Genomic DNA, 24,664 nt, shown 5'->3' on the forward strand with positions numbered 1-24,664 from the left:
GTATACGTCTCCATTTTCTTGCGTTTGATATAGCTACCTACTTCTCTCGAATCCTAAGTACGATAACTGCTATATTTTTCTATCGTGTTATGTTTTATAGAAGACATATTTCTATCTGTCATCTATGCACTAAACAATGCATTAAACAAAAGTATTTGTGTATTAAAACAAAAGCTTTTCTCTACTACAAATGTGCATTTATACATAGTTTAATATTATTTTTTAAAATATTATTTTAATACATCTAGAATACATTAATATACATGTCTGTAATTTTGAGAAAGGTTGACGTTAATTAGATTTAAATTATGAGGATATTACAAGATCCTTAACATGAACTGTCTAAATCACTCGCTGGAAATGTCAGGAATAGTATGTTAGATGTCTGTACTAAGTAGAACGCTTTGTCTAGTATATAGCAAGAGTTTCGGTTGTAGAGAACGCAGATATAACTTGCGTTGTTTCCTAGGAAAGACAGCTTTCAAGCTTAAGCCGCGCGTCAAGATCTATTACATGTTAATCAGAATATTGACGGGTTTAATATGATAGCGTTCCGCAAATACCTAAATTTATCATATTAGATACAATCATTATTTCGACTTTTAGATTAAAATAAGCAGAAATATCGCGCTAAATGGATAAAACTTTACATTAAAGTAATATAACTATGTGATATATGTAAAAAAATAATAAATTTAATAAAAATTTTATGGGGCTGTAAAACGTTTTAGAAAAGTTCTAAAAAAGTGTTCTAAAAAATATTCCACATGAAATAAATTCAGTTTAAAAAAAATGCATGTAGCCGGCTAAAATTTATTACTCGAACAAAATGAAACACTTTGCGCAGACAGACTTTTGATTACTCTCAACAATTTAATTTGATTGAAAGTAATATTATTCGTAATTATAAGACGTAAAATTTCGTCCAAGACAGCTAAGAATATGATGGAATCTCTTTTTTTTTTTTGTTGCAGACAAAAAAAACATGAGTTAAGGTTAATGCCGATCACGGACATTTCTCGGATTATCAGATATTGGAAACTCTTTAGGATTAGACTCGATCAAGAAGGCTGTTACCAAGTCGTCGAAGAGTGACTTAACTCACAGACAAGGAGAAGTCGCCTGATGCGTTTTCGATCGTCCATCGACGCGCACGTGACGGCAATTTCATAATAATACGTCAAGCCAAGCTAATACCGAGGATATAGAATGACTTTTCGATTTTATGGTCGGACTCCGCTGCGAAAACGATTAATTTTCCGGCCTAGATCTTTTGTTGTAACCGCTTGAAGACCTCTGCTTGTCTAGGCAAGTGGAAATGAAAGGAGGAAACATCTTTTGAATTTCTACGAAACCGATCGTACGAATTGCAAATCGCATTCCAGATATCTATCGTTAAGTATTATTGGTCAATAACTTTTGTGCATCATCTTTAGCGAATAATAAAAATCTCGTAATGTTTGTTAACAGCGAAATATTTTAATAAACACCGTCTTCTTGAAACTTTAAGCGAGTTGTCTAAGAGAAGGAAAAAAAAACGAGGCGAGGAGAGAGTCTCGCCGTTAAAATGCATCGTTCCGTTCTCGCGTAGGATAAGTACGAGAGTACAATGGTCGCTGGCAGGGCCCTGATTCATGGCGACGAACTTTTTCAGCAAACAACACATCCGGGATGTAATAAACAATGGGGCCGAGGCACGTGGACTGAAGAGCGCGCGCGCACACAGCCTGGGAATATTTTAGCGCTACTACTCACCTCCACAGGCGCCGCGCCGCCCGGTAACTTTACTTCTCGTATTATAGCGAGGCCAATGGTATGCGCTCCGTTCATACCGTGTATCGCCTACGTTTATATCACGATGCTCCACCCGGGAATTCTGGAGAAATGAAGCTGAAAATGTCGTGTAAACGGTGATTTATTACCGACGTATCGCCAGACGAGCGAATGTTTATATATCGCGACTCTCTGCGTTGCATTAACAATAAATCACAGCGGTAAAATAACGGGAATAACATAATCACGTTGATGTTGCAACGTGATTCGCTCAATTTCTCGAAAATCCGCATTTTCGAATGATAACACGACGTCATATCAAACGATCAAGCCGAAAAATATGTACGGAATTATATGTGCACGAAATTATATCCCCGAGTAAACGAGCGGATTATAAATTCACAAGCGTGCGTTCTGATAATGATTATCGGGAAATTCTACTTCAATGTCAATACGCTGCTGTTTGATACGATAGACTAAATATTTGATACAATAGACTAAATGTTGAATATTGTAAAGAAACAAATATAAAGTTATGCGATAATTTAAATGATAATGTATTCAGATTTTCAAATACATGTATACATATAGAAATTGCAAATCACGCATTAATATCAATGAAGCTTGGCAACTGAATTGTTAAGAATCCACTAGAAAAAAGGAAAATTCAGTTTAAATATCAGATTAAAATGTTAGTTTTTTTCAATTTTTGGTTATTTTGCTAACATTGTAATATTTAATATTTATAAGAATTATTTTTAAGATATTATTTATAAGAATTATTTTTTGCTGTGTAAGAATATTGTAGCCATTTCATATTAGTTTGTCTAGCTTTTCATTATTCAACATTGTATAAACATAAATTAATTAATTAATTTATAATTAATAATTTATTCGGCAATAATTTTGAATAACAAAAACTTGCTGATTCAAATTAATGAAAGAATAAATAGATTATACTATATATATATATAACTAAATGTATGCAATTACTAGAATATACAGTAATTTATTATTATAGTCTTATATCTTTAAGAAAAAGAGAAAGAAACATATATCAGCGACAAAAATATTTTTTTCAATATTTATATCATTTAAATTTTTTTATTCTATGTTTAATATATTTCTATAGAAATTAATATTATTAATATTTCTATAGATGTATTATTTGCGTGTGATATATTTCGAAATTGTTTCATATAATGCAAAACTTTGCGAGTATCGAAATATCAATAAAGCGAATTAACAAAACTGATAGCAATTCAAAGTTAAGAGCTTGGCAGACCGCATTAACCACTTGCTTTTAGGAAGCTATAGAGTCGAACGCGTAAATCACGATCCAACGTCGCACGTTAGAATAGATATCTCACGTCTTTGATAATAAAACGTAAATCTAACGGAATAGAAATCAATATTTACTGAAAGAGGACTTGAAAATCGTATGGCGCTTTGCTCAGACGTAGCTGGACTCGTAAGCGAAACGTTCGTTTTAAGCTAGTTCCGATTCGCACGACTACCATCGGTACACACAGTAGTGCTTTCAACAGAAATTTGATTTTGTCCGAGCCTGCAGACCGCAATCTCATATAATCTCATTTAATGCTACGGCAAGGTGTTAGGTTCATTACTGATGTTTCGCGAAATTTACAATTACAGTAAATCGAAAGGAAGAAATTCAAAATAATTAAAATAGATTGCAGTGCGATTACTCAAACACCTGTCTATCTAGAGAAACGAAATGTCTGAAGCAAAAAAATTACTATTTGATAATGTACGGTTGACGATTTAATCTTTATTCTTATCTTTATATATATGAGTTTATCATTTTGCAAAGTTATATTACGTTATAAATATAGAAAACAATAAATGTTTTTATTTTAATGTAAGTATATATATTTGCTGATATTTTATTATATTTTATTTTATCTTAATATTTTCTCTAGATATTATCTCATTGTCAGTTCGGTGTTTAATAAAGTTTTAATTAAAATTATTTCTCATAAATGTCGTTTAACATTTAAATATTATATATAGTGATATATATTAATTTTCCATAAAAGTGAGAGAAAAAATGCTGACGTGGCTTTTTCAACCATCATGTGGGTACAGAAAATTATTGTCAGTCAGTTATTTTTTTTGATAAGCGAATAACCAAAATTAGCCAGGATAATAAAAAATGACAGATAGCGAGAAGGGAAAAAAATAACAAAAGTCTTGACATTCTTTCCCTGGTATTGTGCGGTAAAAGCTTACATACGAGAATACGAAATAGGAAGTAGCCAATAGATTTTTATTTGCATTCTAGACGACGTATATGTGTGCATGTGTATTTTTATGTATGTATGTGAAAAGAAAAGATGTACTTTTCTTGTGATGGAATTGTTCCTGCGGATAAGGATGAACTTTTCCCTGTAAATTGCTCGCGGCGTTCTCGTATCTTTTTAGAGCAATTGTATTAAAAAAGGTAAAAAAAATACACTACCGGAGATATAAATAAATAAATAATTGAATATTATTTTACATTTTATAAAACGAAAGTTATGTTATTTGCAAACTTGTTTTGCGTTTATGTAAATTTTTGTATATTTATTATTTTCAATAAATGGTAATTTATAAGAAGAAAACTTTTTTAAATTATATGTAAAAAAAATTGCATTATTTAAAAACTTTTTTACTAAAAATCGATGAATGTTTAATATAAAGTTTACCTGAAGGATTTTTTAAAAACTTACCTGTATTTGAAGACGTAAAAATTGAATATTCCCCAAAAGTTGCCACCGTCGTCTTGTTTATATATCATTTTATCTGAACGTAGCGATGCAACATTTCTGTAAATTCAAAAGTAGAAAATTTATATGTTATAATAAAAAATATATAGCAAGATATATAGTAAATATAAATAATAATACAATACCTGCACGTAATAAAATTATATGATATTTTTTTCGATTATAATTATGATTATAACAATTATTATTATACTTATAGCGATATTAATTAGCGATTGATTTCGTTCTTTAAACACTCTCGCGAGACTCAATCACGATTAATAATTACACAAATATCCCGACGCGATCGCGCGCGATACATGATTTACTTGTGATTCCATTAGAATTAGTTCGATTCCAAAGTTCCGATAGTATGACGTAGCAGCCACGTTTGGCTGCGTTCCAAAATTCACTGTCAGTACTACCAGCATCTTTGATCTTTTCATCTTTGTCTACTATTCAGCGAACAACAAGGATGGCGATATGTTGGCAGTACCGGCAGTGAATTTTAGAACACAGCCTCTGATTCGCGCACAAGGAATCTCGGAACCGGACCGCAGCGTCCTCTTCCGTTTGCCGCCAAATCGGTGGTTACGTCATTACCTCGCGCGCGGCTGCGTCGGAACGTTTGTGATACAGTCTCAATATCGCTATCGAACGAAAGAACGAAAGGAGGTAGGTCTCTCTATAATTAATAGTAGTGTAGTTGATATTGCGATCGTTGTAGTTATAATTACAGTATGATATTCAATCGTTTGATACTCATCGTATCCGAGTTGCGATTTATTTTCGAGATAAGTGAGAATAAATGTCGTCTAATAATTGCGAAATTTCGCGCCGCGCAAGTCCTGAAAACGTTGCGCGCAGAAATTACACCGAAGTTATATACGGTATACTATCTTTTACGATTTAACATTTGCCATTGCGCGAAATATCGCGCTCTAGCGAGCGCGGTCAGACCGAATATTAAAAGGCATAAATTAAAATCTATGTTCTCGCGCTCGCGTAGTTGCAATGAAGCGTAATGAAGTCAGATTTTAACGATCACTCAAATCCTCGCAAATCTTACTGACCCCGCGTTGCCCTTTACAGATTCAAGTCCAGGGAATACGGCGCACGGACCGAGGTATTAATTCTGAATTAACGAAGTCTACCGAGCAACCCGCTCGGTATTAGATGCCACGGACGGAGGTTGCGGCCAATTGTACCACTACACGCTCGTGCACCGGAAACTCTCACGCACTCCGTGGCCGCCGTGTATGGGCCAAGTTTCGGCAAAGTGTCTTCCACGGTAAGTTGGACCAGCCTGCAAGTAGCGATAATTGGATATTAACGTAGCGAGAGAAAGTCGGAGTAGCTGCTATACGTACATCAAAGCAATTTTAAAATTACATAAGAAGAGGCGCGTTGTTACACACTTGGTGCGCGCGTCTTCTTGCTATGCTAATTTTGATTATCAAGATGATAATACACGGTAAAAAACATTTTGTTGTATTTTTGTTGAAATGTTCTTGTGTAGAAATTTTTGTGTTAAATTTTTAACATACTCTTATGTTAATATAACATACTGTCATTATTTTTCTGCAGTTTTTAGTTAATATTCACAATTTCTAAAAGTTAAAACAACACAATAACAAGTAAATCTTACACTAATTCACATTTTTGTATTAATTTTTTACATATTGTTTGTGTTATTTATTTACATATTTGCCTTCTGTTAAATTAACATTGAAATTAGAGTGGATAAATTGGAACGCGAGAAATATGTTAAATTTAACACAAAATTTTTTACCGTGTAGCGTAGGTCGATTAATATTAGAAACTGTATGTAATGCTACAATCTGCTCTCTTTACAAGATAATATGTACACGAAACTGTCTAACCACGCTTCCTGTAAATATCTCGAATTCTTCAAATATCACGAACGTTTTATTTATGAATCATAAATATATACAAATTTTATTTTTAACAATGCTTATGCAATAGTTTCCTCGATTTAAAAATTTACATTATTTCGGGCTGTTTTGGTAATTGAATCTATTAAAGATTTATATTAAATGCACACACAATATATTATCTATTTATTTAGAAAATGACAATTTATTCGAATTCAAAGACATACATAAATAAAAACACTAACTTGTTCGATAAGAAATCGAATACTGTTTAAAACTATGTTAAATACATAATTAAAATATATATTAGATACGTGAAATACAACTAATCGTAATCGTTGGACCGTATGTAATCTAGGCTTTAACTTTAGATTTGATTTATCTTTATTATGTGATATGTGGGTTTGTATTCATTTTGTTCATTATTTCATTCAAACAGCTTTAATCAATAAACACAATAATTATTGATACGATTAATATTAATATTATGCAAAGAGTGCGAGAAAATTGATGCAGATTGTATTCAACTTTATATTGACTGCAATAACAACACTCTGAATAATTAATAATAATTTGTGAATTTCACAGCAATATTTTGTGTAAGAAATTACAATTGTACGTAGTACTATTTACCGAGTCGCGTTAGTATTCCTCTTCAGAATAAGCTTATACATTTACCGTCTTGGTTTTCGACCGTCTTCTCGATCGTTTTCCTAAATTGGAGCGAATGTGTGAACGGTAGTTTTCGGTAAAAGAGATACAATGCGGGACGCTAGACGTTGTTGCAGAATAAATGAGCGAACGGGGCGATGGAGAAAGCGCGGTGGTATATACAAAATGTTTGCAAGTTGTGGAACTTATTCGAGGGGATATTAATTGGCGTAAAGTAATTATAAGTGCTGGGAGCAGTTGCTCGGTAGTTTAAGTATAGCTTCGACAACGACGGTAGTCTATGAGAAGTAGCGGAGAAGAAGCAGTTTTCGAGGAGAAAATATATATACATATATATATAAACTTTATAGTAATATGTAATAACGTAACATTGTTTTGCACGAGAAAATATATTATTTAATCAAACCAATGAATATTACAAAAATGAAAGATTTTTTCCTTTAAGCTTGTGATCGTATCTTTTAATCTTAAAAGCATTCTAAATAATAAATAAACTTAGAAAGAAAAAATGCAATTTTAAAACATTAAAAATTGTATAACATGGTTTTACAAAAAATAATCTTAATTTTTTAATCAAGTTATAAGGAAAGATATGATACTTATTGCAAAGTTTTATAATTTAGAAACATTTCTCTTCCTTTGTCGCAATAAAGCTTGATTATATATACTTTAATATATAACAAGCTTAAAAAAAGAAAGCTTCTTTTTTCAAAAGAATATAATGAAGGAATGTAGGAGTATATAGTTGGTATTTTAATAAAATTAATGCAAGGTTTTCCTTTTTCAAAGGATAAAAAACAGTAATCGTATAATTTCAGTTTTAAAGTGCAATTGCAGTTGTGCCAAATCGTTCGTACGAGTTACATTAAACGTATTACGTTGTTGCATTTCGTACTTGAGTTATTATCGGCTAAAGTCACGAAGTACACATATATACTGGCAAAATGCCTTTAATAAACATTAGGTATTTGACGGCGAAACTCCTAAATACGCATAATACAATTTGGCTAGAATGCACGGTCCAACCTTTCCCGCCGTAATTGAAATACGGTACATCGACGGTGTCCCTCAAAGGCCGACATTGGAAGTTAATAACAAACATAACAACCCTCAATGGTTCACGAACGGCAGGCGGGCGTGGGTGTATGTATATGGTACTTTGAAAAAATTTCCCAGGAGAACACGACACGTTAATATCCCTGTGAGAGCGCTAGGGTTGCACGCACGCGCGCAACGTATCTCTCTGTAACAAGCATTAACACAATAAATTCTCAAAGCTGGAAATTTACAACGTACAGAGTTTTGAACGGTAAATCAAATATCATCCCTGGAAAGAAAGAAACAGAGATAACGCAATTTTGCTCTTCGTAGCAAACCACGTTCGCAACACGCATTCTGTGAAATTATTCTCTCTCTCTCTCTCTCTCTCTATATGTATATATATATATATATATATATTAGTATATTTCATTTTATTTTATTTTAACTTTTAAAGAATTTCTCTAACAAATTCACCTTTATGATACAAATTGATCTGACTGTTTCTTAAATTTAATAAAATTTTTGAGTTATAAACAATAAAAAATTAAGAAACTAAACTGCAGAAATGCGGATAATATTTGTAATATAATAATAATAATTCTGATTTAATTTCAAGTGAGTACTGATATAATAAGATAAGAATTTTAATTAACTGAATATGCTATGTTAAAGATTTTTAAATATCGTGAAAATGAGAACATCTAATTAGATGGTCGTTAAGAGAAAGACAAAATTTGCAAAGGATCTCCTATCAAGTTTACAGAGCAACGTAAGTAAGTGAGGTATCCTCGGATATTCTGCACATCATATTTCTTTTGTGCGGCGCTTTGTTGCGCGACAAGCCTCGCGTCGGAATTTATTATCCAGCACTTTGAATTATTTGCATGTGTTCCGTAATCCCACGTCATGTAATCCCTTAAGTCACTGAAGCTCGTTGCACAGCCGCTGTCCGAGGCCGCGGCCGGCGCGATCGAACAACGGCGGCCAGACGTCGGACTTTTCGCGCTTAGCACACATACGACGTGACGCACGCGAACGATCGCACGGAATTTATATTCCAGCAGCTGCCGTAGCTCGTGCAGAGAGGAAGGTGGGCTTTCGTCGCTCGAAATTTCATCACGGACGCACCTGTCGCACTCTCCGCGCCGATTCGACTCGGGACGAATTAAATGAAATGGTCTAGACTGTCTTTTTCGACGTTCAACGCGAAGACGCATTAACGATCGAAAATATATAAAAAAAAGAGCTGCCTTTATATCTTTTTGCTTTTCTAAAATATGCGATTATAATAAAAATGATAACACGATTAATATAGAATGGATGATTTTCTTCATACAATACGCGTTTTATCGAAATTTTAATATTGCAACTAACAAAATTGTGAGTTAGATTAAATTTTTAATATCTATGGTGGAAGTTTTGGAATTTTACTTTGGAATTTGCTCTTTTATATACAACTAAAAATAAATTGCTAATAAGCAAAAATGTCGAGGCGATTGTAAATTATAAGCGAGGGGACGATATTTTCATCATGTGAAAAAAAAAAATATTGCTTATAGGGAATATAACTGTCCGCAACATCCTATAGCTTTCTCGTTCAATAATTTTTTCTATCTTGACTATTCGTCAATTTATATGCACTTTCATTTTCTGGTATTTCGTCGGAAATCTAACGTACATGTTTCACAGCTAGTAAAATTAAATGAAACGGATCAGTTGATTTTCCAATATTCTCTCAGCGCGAAAGCAACCTACAGATAGAAAATATAAAACGAGCGTAGTCCCCTCATCAATCGGCGTTTTCTGTTTTGCCACGAGAATTCCATTGTTATACATTTCTCTCTTGTTACGGGGTATGACACAAACCCCAAATATGTTGATGCCACGGATGTGTTATTGTTGCAATGTACGCGCATAATGGTAGACCACTTGAACACATTATTGTGATTTCCTCTTATATAGCACAATTTATTGTTTTACATTTCATAACATGTTACGTAATTTTTAAATTTTATTAAAATTTTGGAGAGTTTTTGAAGCGAGAATTTACAATTATATGGCCATATATAAGATAAGTAAAATACAAAATCAAAATATCAAAATTTTAACTTTGTATATTAAATATTTATTAAGTATATAAAGTGAAAAATATCTGCTTTGATAAATAGCTATTGTGGGACTTAATTATTTAATTAATCACGCGAGTGATTAAGTTAAAAATACAATAACTAATAATAATAACTAATAATAATAAATAAAGTGTGATAGTTAATTCTATATGTTATAATGAATATTTTGTAATACATTATATATATATATATATATATATATATATATATATATATATATATTTTAACAATTCTGATACAGCGCGATTTATACTTCGAAAAAGAACAAAAAAAATTAAAACTTATTGTTTTACATTTTTTTGAGATATACGATAGTTTTCATAATGATGTTTGCAAATACATTTCTCATCATTAAGCGTTTGTACATTATAATTAGTCATGTACATCGTTGTTAATTAGTCATATTTCAGGAAATTCATTCAATGAAAATCGTAAAATCAACAATCGGCGAACAATCGACAAATTATATTTCTGAATATATGTAGTTTGTGGATATTTTTCTTTTCAATTAGTATATTGTATTTTTATTTGTATTTATATTATAATGCAAGATAATAATCACAATCTCTAAAATAAGAACGTTAATAATGAATAATTATTTATTATTAACAGAAATAACGTAACAGGGTAGAACGACTCAAATCGAAAGACAATGGTATCAATCTTTTGTTAATAATTAATTAATTAATCATTAATTTAGATTTTTCAGGAAACAAAGTATTTCGCATTTATTTATTTTACATATATCGCGTGAATATTTCGTGACGATAACGAATCAACTATAACAAAGTATTCGACCTTTATTCAATGTTTATATGGCGTATAACGTGCTGGTGTTTGCATTCCGTGGCCTTGTCGTCATTTGCACGGCGACCCTCGAGTCAGAAGGTAACATTTGAGAACCGCTTCGTGTGCGTTGTATTATTTGATCGCAATAAGTACTACGATATCACGATTAAATTTTCTAACAATTAGAGATTATTAGTCCTACGATTAATTTACTATATTGATGATTCGTTGTTAATTATTCAAATTTCATGAAATTCATTCAATGAAAATCGTAAAATCAGCAATCGGCGAACAATCGACAAATTATAATTCTGAATATATATGGTTCGCGAATATTTTTCTTTAAACTTAACTAGTATATTTTTATTCGTATTTATATTATAATGCAAGATAATAATCATATTCTCTAAAATAAGAACGTTAATAATGAATAATTATTTATTACTAACAGAAATAACGTAACAGGGTAGAACGACTCAAATCGAAAGACAATGTTATCAATCTTTTGTTAATAATTAATTAATTAATCATTAATTTAGATTTTTCAAGAAACAAAGTATTTCGCATTTATTTATTTTACATATATCGCGTGAATATTTCGTGACGATAACGAATCAACTATAACAAAGTATTCGACCTTTACTCGATGTTTATATGGCGTATAACGCGCTGGTGTTTGCATTCCCTGGCCTTGTCGTCATTTGCACGGCGACCCTCGAATCAGAAGGTAACATTTGAGAGCCGCTTCGTGTACGTTATATTATTTGATGGCAAGTACTACGATATCGCGATTAAATTTTCCAACAATTAGAGATTATTAATCCTACGATTAATTTACTATATTGATGATTCGTTGTTAATTAGTCATATTTCATGAAATTCATTCAATGAAAATCGTAAAATTAAAAATCGGCGAACAATCGACAAATTATATTTCTGAATATATATAGTTCGCGAATATTTTTCCTTAAACTTAACTAGTATATTTTTATTCGTATTTATATAATAATGCAAGATAATAATCATATTTTCTAAAATAAGAACGTTAATAATGAATAATTATTTATTACTAACAGAAATAACGTAACAGGATAGAACGACTCAAATCGAAAGACAATGATATCAATCTTTTGTTAATAATTAATTAATTAATCATTAATTTAGATTTTTCAGAAAATAAAGTATTTCGCATTTATATATTTTATATATATCGCGTGAAATATTTTATGACAATAAGGAATTCGATCTTTATTCGACGTTTATGTGGCGTATAACGCGCTGGTGTTTACATTCCGTGGCCTTGTCGTCATTTGCGCGGCGACCCTCGAGTCAGAAGGTAACATTGAGAGCCGCTCCGTGTGCGTTGAATTATTTGATGGCAATAAGTACTATGATATCGCGATTAAATTTTCTAACAATTAGAGATTATTAGACCTACGATTAATTTACTATATTGACGATTCTCTATCCAGGTTATGATTATTAAAACAGATAGTTCGCGCGATTCATACATTTCAAGAAAGAATCGAGACGCAAAAATAGACATTAAAAATTATCGTTTTATTTTAGATTGTTGTGTTTCAAATGTAAAATATTTCCTTATTGCATTCTAATGCATCTCGCATCACCAAACGTTTCTACATTATTTTATTAATTTATCGTATTTCACGAAATTCATTCAATAAAAGTTTATTATACGAACAATCTGTATCTGACTGATAGTTCACGAATCTTTTTTTCTTTAATTTAACTAATATATTTCTATTCATATTTATATTATAATGCAAAGAATATAACAATTGTCCCAAAATGAGAATTTTAATAATAATTACTATTTATTATCAGATATAGTGTCGCCACGCTAAGTAACGTGTGAATCGTCGTGCGGATCAGGTCGTCTTACGTAATTAATGTCGGGAGTGTCGCGCAAAGTATCGCGTATACATTGTATTCTACTGATTAGTTTGCGCGTAATTGTAATTAACCGTGTTTTCGCGAGTGGGAAGACCAACAGAGAACAAACAAGGAAGGAGGAGGAGAAACTGCAGGAAGGCAGTGGACGATGGCGGAACAACTGTGAGTACTTTACGTATTTAATATATTACTTATTACTTGTGGAACCAATTTCTCGCTTATGTCTATTATCGCAATGTATTGCATTTCACATTGTTACAGAATATAATGCATATAAAATAATGTATTTTACATTTTATACTTTGACATTTTTTTTTAAATATTCATAATATATTAAATTTATATATGTATATATGTATTTATATATGTATATATAATCCTATATCAGTTTAATGTACAATAGCGACGCAATGTTAATATATGAAATATAAATGTAATTAAATTTTAAAAAATGTTTCATATAGTTAAAATTGAATTTAAAAAAAATAATGATTATAAAATATTAAAAAAATTATTATTGCACGCTATTAAATGTTTCATTCGCATTTTTTACAGAAATATTTTAAAAAATTTCCACAAAATTATATTTAGACAAACTTTTATCTAAACTTTTATTTTAATATGATAAATAAAAATCTAATTTTTTTATATATAAACAATTTGTATAATTTTAATACATCTTCTAAATATAATATTAAAAGTTCTTTTACACGTTTATATATATATATATATATATATATATTATATTAAACATTTTTTTAAATTTAATTACATTTATATTTCATATATTAATATTGTGCCGCTATTGTACATCAAACTGATATAGGATTATTTTAACTTCAAGATAATAAATTAAAAAACTAAAAAGAAATATTTTGCAAAAAAGATTTCACAGGAATTTATTATAATCCGAAATTCTTGCTCATGTATGCACATACATAATGAACAATTATTAATACTACGTTTTAGTTAAAAATATAAATATTGTAGTATTTCTTAAGATTTTTTACGAGAGAGAGAAAAAATAATTTGCTAAATCAGAATCAGGTATATTTGCATATGAAAACTAGAAAGAATTATATATATATTTTAAAATACTTATGTATATACGTAGTTAAAACTTTTAGTGATTATCTTTATGTAAAAAAAATACTGCAGTACTGTTTAAGATAAGATTAAAAAAGTACCGTTTCGCGATAAAGAATAATTTGCCAATAATTAGAATCCAAAAAAGCTTTATTTAGCTCAACATTGTGCACACTTAAATGTATGCTTAAATTTCTAATTGTTCTTTTGCGTTTTATGCAAAAATATTCGTTATTGAATTTTATATTTTGCATTTAACCAAAAGGCGAGAATTTATTTCAACATGTATTTATGTACATTTTTCGTATTTCCTTTTAATTCTATATAAGTTAGTTTTCTGTAGGTTTATTTAATATATTTAAAATTTTTTGTTTTCCAAAAATTTCAAATAAAATCTTTCCAAGAACATTAATTTTTTTATCGAGATATTTCAAGTTTAACCTTTAACTTGTCAAGAATTTAGATTTTTGATATTTTTTTGGCATTGTAATCAAGCTTCTTAGAAAATGTAGTTACATGATCGAGCATTTTGACGATATACTGTGTATATATATATATATATATATATATATATATATATATATATATATATATATACACACGAAAACCGGACGTCGCGACTTATTGTTAGTACCACAACAATAACGTCAGCGGCAAACTCGGTACGATTGGTCCCGATGGTAAAAGTCGGCCAGCTTTGCAACGCAAACTTTATACTTAGACGCGCTGGGCAGCTCTCAAGTACCAGGGATTCGCTAGGTCCTTTTGTGGTGTTCTCTCTCTCTCTTTCTCTCTCTTTCTCTCTCTTTCTTTCTGTGCGCTGCGTTCTTTTATTATGTAAATCTATGTGGTCGGTGGAGCATGGAACGTTCGCGGGCATATAAAGGGTTTTAATATTAAGCGCATGAGAGAGCGCGGACCAGCAACGCGGGTCCGGCGCTCTTGCTCGCGAATCCTTCGTCGCGTATCCTTCCTAGAGGAGACGTCGGCGGATGAGCAGGATGGGAAACGCCGCGCCACGCCGCGCCAGTGTGGTCCATGGTACGAGATATCGCGAGAGCTCGTTGGTATGCCACCCTTCCCCTTCCCCCGCATCTTCCACGTTTCGTGCCGAACATGACGAGACTTCGTAGTAGAACGCTCGACGATACAGGATTCATACCGATCGCTTTCGCTCGGCTCCTCCGCCTCCGCGACGAGATGCGAGTTTCTCTCTTTTACCATCGCAACTATCCCCTCGCGACCTGTCTCCTCCCTCCTACCCTCCCTCTCTCTCCTCTTCTTCTCTCTTCCTCTCTTATGTTTGCGCCGCGCACACGCGCGCTCCTTCCTTATTCGGGAGATATATACAGTGTACGGTTATATCCCGGGAAGAGGAGGTGCACACATAAGTTATGTTCGTCACGCAAAGAAATATCGGCTATTGATTTTTTTATTTCGACAGAATGTGTTGATAAAGAATTACTTGGAACCACGTATGTTTGAGGCAATAATCATTACATTTTTTTAATCGAAACTCAGGCTTTAGAGAGGCATTAATTTCACTCTTTTGAACGCTTGCTTTTGTCTTTTAAATAATCAAAACTATAAAACTATAAAAGTTGTGTGTTAATTTATAACGTCTCTGTTCTGATTTTAACGTTTAATCTGGATACTTCATATTGCATACTTTATGAGCGAACTTTTTCTCCTACAATTTTTGAAAAAAATTCAAAAACTTTTTAGATATTTGTAATAGTTTTCGAAATAAAATGCATAAATTTCTTATTTCAATCGTATGTAATAAATATAAATTTTATTGTATCAATATCACACTTTTTATTTTTGACACTTTTTATCGTCCAACTATTACAGCTTTTACGGTATTTAATTCTAATTTATCGTTACACCAAAAGTACTTATGGCGAAAGTTGCCTCCAGAAAACGTTTCGTAGAAATACTTTTCCATTATGGTAATGATCCTCTTTATATTACACCCATCGTGAAGAGATACAATGCTCATGAAAATCGTCAGAGGAGCGTTTTTATTCACGATAATGTACATTTTCCCGATTCTCTTCTAGGAGAGTGCATCGAGAGAGTGGTAGTGATTTTTTTTCGACCGCGGGGCTAACTCGCTGGCTCTCAGTATTTCGCAAGTCGATATACAATTCGCGCGAAAGAGGGCTCATAAATTCTCTCGGTTAATCCTCACAACTCTTGATGTGTTTGCCTCTGGTCTGCAGCTCGACCCTGGGCATCGCTCATTCGCCTCTCGCGCGTTAGTGTAACTTCGTTATTGTTGTCCATAGGAAGCGCGGAGCGTTAGAATCCGCGCGCGTTTTTCTTGCGCGTGCATCGAAAATATACGCGCGTCCGCGATCGAAGCTACTGCGATCACAAATCACGGACCATTTCCATGCTAATGCGCAATGAAATTGGCAACCGGCCAGTTTGGTCACACGTCGATCGCCGCTGCTCTAGCCTCCATCTTCTTATCCACATGTACATACATATATACATATATATGTATATATATGTGTATATATATATCCTTCTCTTCTTTTCTCTATGCGATTGCGATTTCGCGCCTTATCCGTCAATCGCGAAACTCAAAACCATAAATAGTATTTCTTTCTTTGCTCGCAATGGTAAACTTTTTTCAAATTTTTTTAGTGTGAGGGATCTTTTGCATTACGTTTATTTCACATGGGTATTTTTTTTATAAAGCTTTTCCAAACTTGGTCGCGGAACTAGCACTGTTCTCTTTTTACGAAATTTTTAGAAAAACTTTTGTAACATTTTCATAGAACATTTTTCAATTTTTTTTTTTTTTTGTTGAATTTAGCTATCGTTATTCTAATCAAGTTGTATGTGTATTTTTAACAAGCAACTGCGTAAAATATATGTCCGAGTAAGATTAAAAACATGTACTTGCGATATTCTATTATCATTACGAATTCTACGCATCACTTGATAATATTTCGCTTGATGCTGAGATGTACCATCGAGCCGAATTTATCGAGTCTGTTTCGACTATCCACGGTCTCGCGGAAAAGATGCTGAGTCGATAAGCAATTTAGCGAAGGCCATAGAAAAGTTGGGCTTGACTTTTTTAGTAGTTGAAGACGCGCACGCGTTTCTGAGAGGCGCGGGGCAACTCGGGACGAGAAGAGAAAGCTTTAGCTTCGTATGGACCAAATTGATTAGGAGCTTCGACATTTACGACCGTCCGACCGCGAGACATATAAGAAGTTTGAACGACTCGATCGTCGACGAAGGTGAAACGCCAACGGGATACAACGGCGAGTATCGCGACGAAACGCGGAGGAAGGGGCTCTATTTTGCCTTGGCATCGTCGACCGATCACCGTTTTCCCCGCTATAAGCATATTTCCCTCGAGTTTCGAGATATCGCTGAACTTCTTACCCTACGGATTCAAAGGGATTGAGCAGTAATGCAAATGGCCCAAGCGGCGGCAGTTCCCTCGGAATTGTTTGCCGGCTACGTAGGTTGCGGCTTATGTTTGCTTTTAGCCCGTGAAACTTTTTCACGAGCGTTTTCCTTTCTTTTTCATGTCGGGCTGGGGAGGAAAGAGAGCCAAACAACGGTCGAGATGCACATCGCATCGTTCCTCGGCTTAACCCTGTCTCGCTGATGGGGAAATTCGAGCGCGGAGGAGTCACGTCGCACGAACGTCATTAAATTGTTTATTGGCCGCTCGACCCTTGCAACTCTTTAAACTCATCTCTCTTATTTATTAAAAGAGTTTCAAGCGGGGAAGACATAAACCAAAAATTATGGCCTGTACTTTTACACACACATACCTACAAAATATGATCGAAATATCTTTCTATAAAAAGTTCCTAATTATATAATATAATTTATTTTTAAAGCTGTCACATTTTTGGTCTAAAATTGATTAAATGTTTTGCGTGCATTGATAAAAAAAATGAAGCTGTCAAAATAATAGCATTAAAACTACTTATATCCTTGTAATAATATCAAAGGACGGATTTAAATCGACATGTATATTTATGGCTCCCATATATATAAGTACACATATATATATATATATATATATATATATATACGTGATATATGTGATCGTAAAAGGAGAATCAATTGCTTTTTTCATCATAAAGATATTATTGTTCGATCCGTATCGACAATATTATATGTTGTGCCATATACGTTATAAATGCACGAGCGATCGATGTTTCGCACTGTGCAAATATTTGATCACCAAACGATATGGTTTCCGTCAAAAATATGTTGTCGAGCATATCGTCGGATGCATTATTGCATGATTCTTAATCGGTGACATTATCGTAACTCACGATATATTCCATCTTTTCATTGTTCACGCAATCTGTAAATATGATGATACTTTGATAAGCCATATCTCGCAATTTTGTATACGAACGAATATTTTCCAGCGAAATTTTCTGCAATTTGTGTATTGAATCGTGCTTCATGTTCTATGTTTTACACTATACATGAATAATAATAATAATAATAATAATAATAATAATAATAATAATAATAATAATAATAGTAGAGATTACCAGTTGCGACTTTACAATTGGTTATTTTACAAGTTTCATCATTGCTTGTATTTAATCTTGGAAATCATTAACGCAATTTTTGCAAGATAATTTTTGATTAAAATTTAAATATTTATTAAAATAAAACACTATTTTCTATTATGCTCTGTTTTAAGTTATAACATTAATAATAATATACTGATATTATACGAGAAAGCATAATTTTGAGCGTATTTATTGTTTCTAATTTTAGGTACATACATGTATGTCTATTCAATTAGGGATACGCATTGGATGTGTGCGTCACAATATTCCGTTTATGGTTATATCTCCGTGACCGTGGGTCGAAAATAGCGTAACGATTGCGGGATTAATTTATGACATTGTTACACGATACCGGCAGACTATTAACGTGACTCCGATAAAATGAGTTCTACTGGGATTAATTTCGTACTATCGAATACACTTTGTAACAAATATTTTGAATCTATCAATCGAGTTAATTAACTAAAATTACGAGAAAACACGGAGAAGAAGAAATGACGAATGACAACTGATAGGTGTCGCCTAATTAATGAAATAGCCTACATTGACGCTTAATCAAATATTTATAGCATCGGGAAAAAGAGAGAGAGAGAAGAGGAGAGAGGTTTTGAGAAAGCTTTAATGGCGATTGAACGTGAGAACGTTGAAGGAACATTTAATTGAAGTAACGTCGAATTTTAGAATTATTGTATCTGACGTTTAAAATAATGTTGAGAGTTACAATGCGGTTTCGTAAACGTGTATCATAATTCATGACAAAGTAACATGTTGCTTTGTAAAATTTGCTCTATTTAGTTTAATAACACATGTGTGGCATGTAAATTGCATCTGTTTAGCATAATATGACATACGTCATGTTTCATATTTACGATAGAATTACCCTATCGCGCGGCGAGATGTAAACGCGTTGCATTTAATCAAGTGCAACCTTACGTTTAATCAATATAACAACCTTGTGTATAATTTTAGACAGCATATATTCGTAATGAAAAGAATATATTTTCGATTAAATAATGTGCAAATGGATGGATATATCGCTCTTGATTCTATCGCCTATTCTGTCAAGATGGAGAATCTGCTCTTAAAATGTTTCAATGCCCCTCGAAGGGTACGTAAGCCAGAGACCGATTTGCATACTTTTCTTGTGACCCGGATTTCAAAACAATTTTGTATGTTCTTTTGCAATTCCTCAACAACGGTCCGTAAAGCATCCTTGTCGTTTAAACTTTTTACTACCGATTTGGATAATACATTGATACGCATTTTCGGAAAAGAAAAATCTGTGCTTTTCTTTTTTTATAGCTTCGTCTTAAAATATTTGAAATATTTAAACACATTAAAACTTTTATTGGCAAGCTTATTTGACAGTATTATTATAAACTCGATTCAGTAATAATTTGAATAATACTTATATTTCAATAACAGATTCGTAACGGTAAAATAAATCTTTTTTGCTTTGAGTATATTTTTTCTACACTACTTTAACATATAATAGTATTTTATCAATCTATGATGAAAAGTTCTTTTTATTATTCCAAGAATCGCTTCCAAGTATTCGTTTCACAAAAGTCCATCTTGACAATCTTAGCATAAACTCATGAATGGAGAAACGTAGAAAATAGAAGGATCTTATTTCCTTCAATACCAGACGGGCAGGGTGACTCGTTATCTGCACCTGGCAGCATTGCTGCCTTGCTAAAGTTACTAGCTACTTGGACAGGGCATTCTTAATCCTTAAAGGTCACATATGGGTCATTTTCTTATCGATATTTTAACAATAAAATGGGATATTTTTAACTGTTGTATATGATCATTTTTTTACAAATGTCAAGGAATATATATAATTTTTTTAGATTTTTTCAAGCACACTTTGAAATAGCTAAAACTGCGACAAGACCTATATGTAACCCGGAATGAAGCAAAAAAATATATGACCTACAAGGGTTAATCAAGTTGACAAAGAAAAGTAACTCTTAGAGAGAGAAAGGTTAAGATATGCAAATTAAGAAAGATACGTTTGCGTTACAAAGGTGTGCAACATGTCTGTAGAAAATTAGTATGAAATGTGTTCAAAATTTGTTATATGTATATACATAAATATTAAAAATTGAAGACAATATATTATGATTATCTGAAACATTGAGAAGCAAGATAGATATGTATATTGAGTATTCGTTTTGATCTGAAAAATGATAAAACGACTACATTCTTCTTTCTCCTTTATAACAGTATAAATTAACTCGAATAAGAAATTTTCGCATTTTATTGTTTGCAATAACAATTGGCAGTACAATGCATAATCTTATACATTGAATGTAAGGATTTTCGGAGAAGTTAATAAATATTTAGTTTGTTATTGTGTATTGGAACAGATAATGTTCTCTAGAGAATTTTAATACCAAATAAGTCGTGAAATGTGATAAGCTTGCAAAGTTGACATTTCGTAAATTTATAACGTGGAAATATGACGTGGTACACCAAAGCTCTCTCTGCTTCCTACTATAATCTTATAGTTCTCTCTAATCAGCACACATTTACTTACTAAGAAAACTTCACTTTGTATAATTATGCAATGAAATGATATCACGTTATCAACATATTATCAACTAAATCATTTAAATTAAAAATACAATATTCTCTTTTTACTATCAACATGCGTGACGAATATAATATTTTGCATATTTTCACTTTGCAATAACAACTAAATAAATATTATAATTTTATATATATAAATATGTAATCAAGTTTAAATAAATTCTTTGCATCACAACTGTTTCCCGTAACGATTTATCAGATTAATTTCTCATTATTCCACAAGTTGATTATTCAATCGTTCACCAATACATATTCTCTTTTTAGTGAAGAAGTTAGCGAAGCGAAATACATTGGAAAAACACACGCTTGAATGTAACCGTAATCAAGTTCAGACAATCAGACGCAATAAGTAAACTAGTTAGAGACGAATGGGAAAAAAGTATTATGGCTTTTTAAAAATCCTTGTGTCTTTTATGCCAATGTGCTATCAAGTGATTATACGGAACAAATTACTTAATTGTTCGTCAATTGAGGCTCGACAAATTGACTCCCACGGTATATAAATGATCGGTAATAAATTAGACGACGTAGCCTTGATACGTGATCGACGTTTCTAAATATTGGTGGATACATTCATCTAATTCATACATTCGATATATCGCTCACGCTGAGCGTTATACCTTTTTTTGCTCTTTAAAAAATTAATACATTTCATTAATTCAATTTTTGAATTTCATTGTTCAATTTTTTTCATCTTCTTCCTTCTATCTCATTTTAGGAAAAAAAGAAATGTAAAATTTACGCAAAGTTTAGTAGTACGTGCTTCTGATACATCTGTTTAAAGAATATGGAATAATTTATTCATTTGCAACGTTATCTGATGTACTTTTCACCTTGCGTGTTTTTCCCGTTATTTCATTAAAACACTACGTTTGAGTGCATAAGAATATATACGATAATAACCAGTACTATACATTCATATTCTTCTAATTGCTTTTTCTTACTTCAACGTTATTATGTGTCAAACTAAATATAAAAGAAAAGAAAGAGAAAGAAAGAGAGAGAGAGAGAGAGAGAGAGAGAGAGAGAGAGAGAGAGAGAGAGAACGATCAGAGTACATTCATTGTGTTTATGGCGTTTATTATTATAGTAATACACATGAGCATGCATTCGCTTTATTAGAAAAGTAAAAGCAATTTCATCGTTTTATAGCAATGATACGGTCTCTGGAAGTCGCGATCAATTTAAAAAATGTTTTCTGCTTTTTTTTTGAACAGTGTATTAAGAAATACAAGAAGGGAAGAAGCATTTTCTTGATTGCTTTTTCTACAATTTATATTTGTTAAAAATAAAATGTAAAGAAAATTGATGCGCGCATCATATATTGTCAAAGATATTATATTTATTAATTATACGTCACATCAATCCTCCTCGATATTAAGTTTCTCAAATAAAAATCGAAAATCATCCTTAATTTAATCAGCTCGTTTCCGACGCTCATCAATTTCCTCTTTTCATTGTAACGCCTTCGTTAACGTCGAAATTTCATACTTTGCTCAACTATATTAAATTAATTACTCTTACTCGCGAAGCGTCCAAGTGTATCAACAATCGCGAATTAACCATCTCGATAACTATCGAGATCATCATCGATCAATGACGTCTCGAGGAGAGGAACTTAATATTTCGCGGATTAAAGAAGAAAAAAAATTATCCAAATGCGCCGTTTCTCTTGCGCGGTGGCGGACGTTAACAAATGAAAGAACTGCAGATCTAAAGTTCTCCCCGCAGTAAGAATTTTCCGAGGGTGCATCGGGAGGGAGAGGGACCGAAAAAGATTGAGCTTCGCGAGAGAAAGAGCGGCCGTAAAATCGAGCCCTGTGGGAGATGAGAAGACGAATGGAAGCGGGCCGGTAAGAAATCGTGTAAGAAGCGCGACCTTCCCTTCATTCTCTCGCTCCATGACGGGAAAACTCGGCAACCCTTCGATCGTTGTCTATTCGGGCGACATTGCAACGTCTACATCTCGCGAGAACAATCGGAGTCGAGGAGCGAGAGAGTGACAGGCTTTAAATGTCAACTACGCTATTTGGAAAAGAAAATCTTTTTTGTTTTTTTTTTTGCCGTTACACAGTACGCTGCTTCTCTCGCTCGTAAATGATTCGCAATCTGCATTGATATATAAATACATGTAATAAAAATATTTTTCTATTAATTGTGATTTTATTAAATGAAAAGAGAAAACATGTAAAATGGCTCTTGATATTACAATATTATTGTCTATTTGTTCAATTACTGTACAAATGATTGAGCAAATATACACATATGCAGCAATACATTTATACAATATAATTATATGATATAATTCCAAAGTAATATACATATGTAATATACATATATAAATTATATATGAAGATATAATATAATGAGGGAAGATATTATATAATGAAAAATTTTAAGTTTATTTGAAGTTAAAATTTGCATAATTATCAAGTCGCAGATAAAAACCGATCACCAACATATCACAAGACAACTAAAATATATTCGTTTTTACAAAATGCGATATGCGTCCACGATAAATTACGTGAATATAGCCATGCAATTGATTTATTACTCGACCTCAATTACTTGTATCGATATGATATTTTCTCGCAATCTCTCAATATTCAATATACAATGTATGTTATGTTTTTTAAACCAATCACGTTTTTCATATAAAATATCAGTCGAACACGCTCTTATTCATATATTTTTATCAAACAAATTCCATTTTTCACAAGCTGTACATCGACAATGTTATAACATTGCATTCTGTGTATCGAAGTAGTCAGCTTTTTTTGACACGTTAATCAGAAATGTTTTAATCAAGTCAAATAATTTCTTCTATATTCTTTAATACACATTTAATACACACAGGATGCTAAGAATGTCTTTATATCGATCGCGACCCTTGCATCCCGTCGTTATAGCTTGCTATCCGAAGTGGAAAATTAAAAGTCACGCGCAACAATGCATTTTTTGGCGCGCAACTAGTTGTATATTTCACTTTGATCTGTTTACCGAACGATACTTTTCCTTTTGCTATTTCTCTAGCAAACACTCGGTTCCGTTTCACCGAGCCATTCACAGAGTCGAAATGTATTGTTTCTCGGAATATAAAATGTGTGTTTTTCTTTTTCTTGCGAGCTATCCGCTCGTCCGGCAAATTAAAAATTGCGTATCGAATGGATTTTTAGTTTTGCAGGTTTTAATGCGAATCATTTATCAGCTGTTCCGTGCCTTTTGTCCCGCGAGTATTTCCGAATTTGCCGCAACAAACATCGGCTAGAACGTTTGTATTCGTTGGAACGTACCACGTCGTTAGTCAGATCGCATCCCATGGTAATCCGACTGTTCCTGCGGTGGCGTAAAGAATTAAAAGCGCTTTACAACGTGTCGCGGACCATTAAGCCCGTACCGTTTAATTTAGTATTCGTGCGCGGACATTGCGC

The 24,664-nt window shown here is 32.4% G+C and overlaps 1 protein-coding gene across 2 annotated transcripts in view; it reads left to right on the plus strand.

The window, feature by feature from the left end:
* Window positions 1-5,163: 5,163 nt before the first annotated feature.
* Window positions 5,164-24,664, plus strand: part of LOC140671576 (uncharacterized) — a 128,797-nt gene continuing 109,296 nt past the window's right edge. The window contains exons 1-2 of one of the 2 annotated variants that reach the window (XM_072902982.1): window positions 5,164-5,216; window positions 5,634-5,832. The gene's annotated coding sequence lies outside the window, so the exon portion shown is untranslated. Of the gene's footprint in view, window positions 5,217-5,633; window positions 5,833-12,291; window positions 12,404-12,912; window positions 13,144-24,664 lie in introns of those variants that run through there. The other variant, XM_072902981.1, reaches the window with a different exon arrangement.

Source organism: Anoplolepis gracilipes, chromosome 12 (assembly GCF_047496725.1).
Source record: "Anoplolepis gracilipes chromosome 12, ASM4749672v1, whole genome shotgun sequence".
Classification (NCBI taxonomy): Eukaryota; Metazoa; Arthropoda; class Insecta; order Hymenoptera; family Formicidae; genus Anoplolepis; species Anoplolepis gracilipes.